Genomic DNA, 8,337 nt, shown 5'->3' with positions numbered 1-8,337 from the left:
ACATGGGCCTTGGGAGGGAGGCACACGAGCTCACAAGGGGCTGGCACGCCCCCCACTTGGAAGGAGTCCGAATTGGAGTGGGGAAGGGGCGGCGCCCCCCTTTCCTTCTCCTTCTCCCTCTCCTTCCCCCTTTTCCTCTCCGGTAAAAGGAAGGGGGGTCCGGATTGGACTCGGAGTCCTAGTAGGACGCCTCCCCACTTGGGGGCGCGCCTTGGTCAGCCTCCTCTTCTCTCCCTCCTTTATATACGTGGGAAGGGTGCGCCTCCTAGACACATAATTGTTCCAAGCCATGTGCGGTGCCCCTCTCCATAGTTTACGCCTCCGGTCATATTCACGTACTGCTTACGCGAAGCCCTACGCGGACAACTTCACCATCACCGTCACAACGCTATTGTGCTGACGGAACTCTCCCTCGACACTTAGCTGGATCAAGAGTTCGAGGGACGTATTGATACGTCTCCAACATATCTATAATTTATGAAGTATTCATGCTATTATATTATCCATCTTGGATGTTTTATATGCATTTATATGCTATTTTATATGATTTTTTGGGACTAACATATTAACCTAGAGCCTAGTGCCAGTTTCTGTTTTTTTCCTTGTTTTTGTGTTTTACAAAAAAGGAATACCAAACGGAGTCCAATTGACGTGCCATTGTGGTGTAATACCCTACTCCAGTGTGTGGAGTGGTGGATTGCCTCAGGGGCTGATGATGAACAATACAAACGGAGAACAGCCTCGCGAGGGGCTGTTCTTGAGCTGGTGCGATGAACTGCTTGGGTGAGTTTAGTCGCCTCTCTCCCTAGGCTATATGCAATCTCGATCCTCCCTCTTCTACTGTGGTGGCTAGTCCTATTTATAGAGGGAGCCCTGGGCCTCTTCCCAAATAATGAGCGGGAAGGGCGCCAACAATTGGCCATTTTGAAGGGGAACATCTAGTGCACTCATCCTGACTAAAGTTGGTCTTCGACTGCCAAAGACTCTGGCGGTGACGCCGTCCTGGGCTCCACGATGACTTCCATCCTGCCGCTCTACTGGTCTTGGTCTCGTTGCACCGAAACGGTAACCTTTGCATGATGCCTTGGCCTGGGCTTGCCCCCTTTGCACCAAAGGGGAAACAAGGACACTGCGCAGGCCGGCGCCCGCCTGGCGCCCGCCTGGTCTCGATCGTCATGGCTTGCGTCATGGGCTCCTCGCGAGGTGACCTGCCTTGATCTCTCCACCTCCTCACGAGCCTGCCTGATGAGGCTGCTCCTGAGGAGGCTTCCTGTCGTCTGCTCCGCGAGGCTTGGCCCCTCGCGAGGGTCTTGAGCTTGAGCTGATGAAGCTGGGCTGCACTGGGCCTTCGCTTGAGCTACACCGCAGGCCGCAGGCAAGCAAGTCTGGGGACCCCCATTCCCAGAACACCGACAGTAGCCCCCGAGCCCAAGGAGCGCCCGGTCTTGGCTTAGCAGAGAAGCGAAGGGGCAAGTGCGAAGCGCCGTGGGCCCCAATAGCCTGTGGCCTTGGGCGCTGCGTGGCAATTGATTGGACGTGGGCGTCTCCGCTTCCCCATGATGCCTCGGCAATCGCATGACTTGACAAGTCCCTGCATGCAAAAACGGGTCATGATTACCTGCGATCGTGGATGCCGGCGGTTGGCCTTCTCCGGCTATAAGTACGGAACGGCGTGAGCCCTTTCAGTCCATTCCTTCCTGCTACTCCTTTCTCTCCATCCCGGCTACTCGCAATCCCCATGGCGCCGCCGAAGAGGTTCTCAGCTGTGGAGAAGGGAAAGGCTCGTCAGGAAGGGCCTGACTCTCCTCCGACCAAGCGCGGCCGGGGCCGCCCTCGCAAGCATCTTGCAGCTCCCATAGTGGCTTCCCGCGGTCGTGGAGGCGGTCCCCTGGGCGGCGATGAGCACCCGGTTGCCGATGGGAGGCACGCCGTGGCTGCGCGACCCCCTAGGCTGCTCTTCCACTCGGCGGAGGTGCTGCTGGAGTTCGTCGTGTGGTCGACGGACCCAACCAGCACCTGGCTCCAGCTTCCCGCTTCTTTGTAGGTGAACTTTCGGCCGGCGTTCCGGGTGGCCTTTGGCTTCAGGCGGACGGTTGCTGCAGCAGGGCCTCCTGGGCTTTGCTGGGGGTCTCTGTCGCCGGGAACATGACCCTGACCTGCGGCTGGCAAACGTTTGCCCACGCGCGTGGCCTGAGCCGGCGGTGCACCCTGCACTTCAATTTCGACGTCGATGCCACCCTCTACGTGAGGGTGTTCGGGGAAGACGGTCGCCGTGCTGGGTGCTGCCCCGAAGACGATGACCGCGGCCGTGTGCCCAGCCCCGGCGTTGATCAGGATGAAGATGGCGGCAGGCGCGTGGTCAGCGGCGCTCGGGGCTCACCAAGCTTCGGCGACTCTCCTTCGGACAGCAGCTCCTCTAGTGATGGCCGCGACCAGCCCCCGTGCCGTCGCGCCCGCCTGGGGGAAGGTAGCGGGTCAATCCGCCATCGCACCTTGGTGAAGCGAGAGGAGGAATCTGAGTGAGCTTCGGAGGCAGTACGAGCCCTTGCCGCGAGTTGGTGCCGAGCAAGTCATGCCTATTTTGTTTTTCTTCCTTCCCTGCGCAAAAAGAAAGTAGTATAGGGCCCCGGCGGGGCGTGTTGAACTGTTGCTGTTAATTATCGTGTTCTTTCCGCTATTTTTGCGCTGTGTTCCCGTGCCGCATGCCCATGTGCGAGATCTACTTAGCTCGGGGAGGCTTGTCGCGGTCCTCGCCTCCCGAGGCCAAGGCCTCGCCGTGCGCTTCATGTCCTGCAAGGATTAGTCAAGAGGGGTGGCTTCCGGTCTCGGTTGTGGGGGCGACCGACCCAGGTCCTGTGCTCGCGTCGCGACGCCCGTGGGGCACGGACTGGGAGGGGTACTCCCATAGCAGACTCGGATAGGAAAGCTTCAAACGACCGGGGCAGAAAACACTCACGAGGGTGCCCGCGTAACTCCCTCGCGAGACTTGCGCGAGAGAAAACAAGGCAAGTGAGCGAAAAAGACAAAGAGTCACAAACTAGGGACGGCAACAGCTCCATTAAAACTTCAAATAGGAACGAACAAGCCAACTGCAGAAAGCAAATGAAAAAGCCGCGTCCGGCACCTAATCTAGTCTTCAACATCTTCTTACTAGCGCGGAGCTAAGTGCTGCCACTTGGCGTGCGCGGGAGCCCCCGAGGCCCGAGGGCGGCACTCCGGAGACTCCGGGGCGTGTACAGCCCCACTCATTATTACATGAGAGTGTCACGGCCGGCGAGCTTCACACGCATTGGCCTTCTTCACAGGCACCGGGCCTTTTCCAAAAAGCGGCAGCTTCACAGGCATTGGCCTTCTTCACAGGCACCGGGCCTTTTCCAAAAAGCGGCAGCTTCACAGGCATTGGCCTTCTTCACAGGCACCGGCCCTTTTCCAAAAAGCGGCAGCTTCACAGGCATTGGCCTTCTTCACAGGCACCGGCCCTTTTGCAAAAAGCGGCAGCTTCATAGGCATTGGCCTTCTTCACAGGCACCGGGCCTTGCTCACTGGTAGAACCTTCGGAGATGTTGAATGTTCCATGCATTCTAGATGGGTACCCCCTCCTGGGTCTCCAAGCGCGCGGAGCCAGGCATGGAAACATGAACAACCTTGAATGGGCCCTCCCACATGGGAGAGAGCTTGTGCAGCCCCTCCCTGGAGAGGACCCGTCTGAGCACGAGGTCCCCTACCTCAAGAGTTCTAGGGCGGATGTTGCGGCAGTGGTATCGTCGCAGCGCCTGTTGATACCTTGCCGCTCGCAGCGCGGCCTCTCGACGGCGTTCCTCCCTGAGCACGAGATTCGTCCCACGCATGACGTCCTGCTGCGTCTCGTCGAACGCCAGGACCCATGCGGAACGACGCCTGACCTCGTGAGGGAGGACAGCCTCAGCTCCGTAGACGAGGAAGAACGGGGTTTCGCTAGTCGACTTGGTCGCGGTCGTGCGGATAGACCACAGCATAGACTGAAGCTCGTCGTACCATCCCCTGCTGCAGGCCTCCAGCTTCTTCTTGATGGTCCGGGTTTTGAGGCCCCTCAGGACTTCTGCATTGGCTCGCTCAGCCTGGACGTTGCTCCGGGGGTGCTACCAAAGCGTAGCATATCTGCGTTCCAAGGTTAGCATAGTATGTTTTGAAGAGATTGCTGGTGAATTGCGAACCGTTGTCGGTGATGATGCAGTTAGGCACCCCGAATTGGCTCATGAGGCCCCTGATGAACTTGACTGCGGAGCCTACTGGAATGGTGCGGACAGCTTCCACCTCAGCCCACTTGGTGAACTTGTCACGGCAACATAGAGGTAACGATAGCCCCCTGGCGCCCGAGGGAACGGGCCCAGGATGTCCAGCCCCCAAACCGCGAACGGCCATGAGAGGGGTATGGTCTGCAGGCCCTGAGCTGGCTGATGGGTCTGCTTGGCGTGGAATTGGCAGGCTTCACAAGCCTTCACCAGCTCGACGGCGTCGTTGAGCGTTGTGGGCCAGTAGAACCCGCTGTGGAACGCCTTCCCAACGAGGGTTCATGATGATGAGTGGTGCCCACAGTCTCCACCGTGTATGTCTGCCAACGGCTCCCTTCCTTGCTCCCTGGAAATGCAACGTAAGGCCACGTCATTTGGCCGCTTCTGGTAGAGCTCTCCGTCCTTGCTGCAGTAGGCTGTGGCCTGCTGCGCCACACGCTCCGCGTCCTCCTCCTTCTCCAGCAGGGTCCCTTGCATCAAGTAGTCCTTGAACTCTGTGGTCCAACATCCTTCCTGAGGTTCCAGCACCAGGAGCAAGCGTGTCCCTAAGGCCGGGTCACAGGCCCGGGCACCCGAGGTGGGCGGCTGAGGGAGCTCCTCCCTAGGTTGTGCCATGCTTGATAGCGATGGTGCCGCCGAAGGTTTGAAGAGTCGCTCCTCGAAGACGCCAGGTTCCTGAGGCAGCCGCCTGGATGCCCTCTTGGCGATGTCATCAGCCTCTTGGTTGGTGCCGCGGGGCACGTGCTGTAACTCCAACCCCCAAAACTGTTTCTCATCCTGTGGACCTCCACGAGATACGCTTCCATGTGCTCATCCTTCGGCTCGTATACTTTGTTGGAGAAGTTGACGAGGAGTTGCGAATCGCCCTTGATGGTGATTCACTTTACCCCCAAGGCGATGGCAGCCTTCAAGCCCGCTATCAGGCCCTCGTATTCTGCTATGTTGTTGGAGACCTTCTCCCCATGCTGGAAGCAGAGCTGCACAGCATAGTAAAGCTTGTCCTGAGTGGGGGATATGAGCATTGCGCCAACCCCCGCGCCCTGCCATGAGAATGCTCCATCGAAGTACATCACCCAGCCGTCCGGCGCTTCACTTCCCGGGGAGAGCGACCGGTCCTCGCCCATTTTGAGCCCCGGTGCCTCTGTCCATTCTACCATGAAATCTGCAAGCGCAGCTCCCTTAATGACCCAGGTCGTGTTGAATTCTAGCTGGAACACTTGCAGTTCGATGTTCCATTCGGCGACCCTCCCAGCTGAGTTGGGGCTCCTGAGTACCGTTTCCAGGGGGTAGGCTGACACGACCTTGATGGGATGGCCTTGAAAGTAGTGTCGCAGCTTGCACGAGGCCACTAATAGTGCGAGGAGGAGTTTTTGGGGCATGGGGTACCCCGCCCTCGCGTCCCGCGGCACCATGCTGACGAAGTATACCGGGTGCTCGACGAGGTTGAGGGTGCTGGCGCGGCCCGCGTCCTCTGGAGGTTGAGGTACCTCCTGAGACGACGTGGCCCCCAGCGCTTGGTCGCCTGAGGGGGCCTCCTCTGCTCCGGGTGCGTTCCCCTGATGAGGCTGATCCTTTCCTGCCTCGGTCGTGGTCTTCGCGAGGCCTTCCTAGCCTTGCTCTGCTTCGGCCGGGACTGTGGTTGCGGCCGTGGCCCGATGCTCTTCTCTAACTGCCGCCAGAGCTGCGCTGGCGGAATAGGGGGTGGCTGCAAGGTAGAGCACCAAGGGCTCACGAGGGCGCAGATCTACCAACACCAAAGGGCTGGTAAGGCACCTCTTGAGATCTTGGAATGCCTTGTCGGCCTCTTCAGTCCATTCGAAGGGGCCTTTCTTCTTCATCAGCTTGAAGAAGGGCAGTGCTCGCTCCCCCAGCTTGGAGATGAAACGTCCTAATGCGGTTACACGCAGGGTGAGCTTCTGCATTTCCCTGAGGGTCTTCGGCGGGCTCATGTCTTCGACTGCCTTGACCTTCTATGGGTTGGCCTCGATGCCCCTGTGGGACACGAGGAAGCCCAGGAGCTTGCCCGAGGGGACTCCAAACACACACTTCTCCGGGTTGAGCCGCAGGTCCACTTCATTGAGGCTCGCGAAGGTTTCTTCCAAGTGCTGTACCAGGGTTTTCGCCCCCCGAGACTTCACCACAATGTCATCAATGTAAGCTTCAGCGTCCCTCCCGAGTTGTCGGCCCAGGGCGATGTGCATCAGCCGCTGGAAGGTCGCGCCCGCATTGCGCAACCCAAATGGCATGCAGGTATAGCAGTACACTCCACACGGGGTCAGGAAGGCCGTTTTCTCCACGTCCTCCACCGCCATCTTGATCTGATGATAGCCCGAGAAGGCATCCAGGAAGCACAACAGGTCACATTCAGCGGTAGAGTCGACGATCTGGTCGGTGCGAGGGAGCGGGAATGGATCCTGTGGGCAGGCTTTGTTGAGGTTGGTGAAGTCGACACACATGCGTTCCTTTCCTCCCTTTTTGGCACGACAATAGGGTTGGCCAGCCAATCAGGGTAGCGGACCTCGCGAATGACTCCTGCTGCTTCTAACTTGCGGGTCTCTTGGACAATGAAGGCCTGCTTTTCAGTGGACTGCCGCCTTGCCTTCTACTTCATGGGGCGCATGTTGGGGCACACGTTGAGATGATGTTCAATTACATCCCTCGGGACCCCTGCCAGCTGACTAGGCTCCCATGCAAACACCTTCTTGTTCACGGCAGGAACCCGACCAGGGCCTCCTCCTGCTCAGGCTCAAGGTTGGCGCCTATGGTGAAGGTAGCGCCGGTGGGTCCATCCTCATCGACCGGTACCTGCTTGGTCTCCGCCTTGTTTTGGCCGAATAGCTGCTTCTTTTTAGCTGGCGCAGCCCCCTTGGGCTCGAGGACATCTGTGCTGGCGGGTTGCGCCACCGCGGCCGTCTTGAAAGCAAGCTTGAGCGCCTGCAATGCATCCCCGGTGTCTCCAGACACGGTAAGGACACCGTTGCTCCCGGGCATCTTCATGAGGTTGTACACCGGGTGAGTCGCAGCCATGAACCAGGCCAAGGCCGGGTAGCCGAGGATGGCGTTGTACAGCAGACTGATGGGGGTGATGTCGAAGTCGATCAGCTCCGTGCGGAAATTGACGTAGGTGCCGAAGGTCACCGGGAGGCGGATCTGTCCCAAGGAGCCGGTGGAACTGCCTCCGACGCCCGAGAAGGGCCTACTGGGCTGAAGCCGCTCTGGCGGCACGTGGAGAAGGCTGAAGGCTTCCACGGAGAGCACGCTGAGGCCAGCACCACCATCGACGAGGGCCTTGGTGACGGGCACTTGGCAGATGGTGGGGGTGCATAGCATCGGGAGCGCGCCCGAACAGGCTGGGTTGGAGGGGTGATCATCCGAGCTGAAGGTCAGATCGGCCTTGGGCGCCACCCAGCCCGGGGGGTTTCTCGGCGCTTGGAGGCGGTACCGATCTGGCGGGTGAACGGCTTGACGTGGCGGCTCGAAGGTGGTGCATGTGAGCCGCCCAGGAGAGCTGCGACGACCGGGGGCACTGGCGCGGCGTTGGCGGCAGGCGACGGGGAACGACGGGGGGTCCGCCGACGGGCGCCGTCTGGGCGACGCGGGTGGCGAGAGCAGCCCGACGCTCGGCGCGAGACCGACAAGCGTCAGCCATGGATACGACGGAAGATCACACGCGATTAGCGGAAGAAAGATTCCAGCGCACCCCTACCAGGCGTGCCAAATGTCAGATTTCGGGTTCCGGCAGACACTTGAGGTTCGAACTCTGGGGTGCGCACGAAGATCTTTCCCCTACCTACTCGCGTCTCGTGGCCTTGCAAGGAATCTAGGCTAGCAGGAAGAACACACAAGGGACACGAGGTTTATACTGGTTCAGGCCACCATTGTGGTGTAATACCCTACTCCAGTGTGTGGTGGTGGATTGCCTCAGGGGCTGATGATGAACAATACAAAGGGAGAACAGCCTCGCGAGGGGCTGTTCTTGAGCTGGTGTAATGAACTGCTTGGGTGATTTCAGTCGCCTCTCTCCCTAGCCTATATGCAATCTCGATCCTCCCTCTTCTACTGTGGT

Source organism: Triticum aestivum, chromosome 6B, assembly GCF_018294505.1.
Source record: "Triticum aestivum cultivar Chinese Spring chromosome 6B, IWGSC CS RefSeq v2.1, whole genome shotgun sequence".
Classification (NCBI taxonomy): Eukaryota; Viridiplantae; Streptophyta; class Magnoliopsida; order Poales; family Poaceae; genus Triticum; species Triticum aestivum.
The sequence above is the reverse complement of the archived record's forward strand: the minus strand, read 5'-3'. Positions refer to the sequence as shown.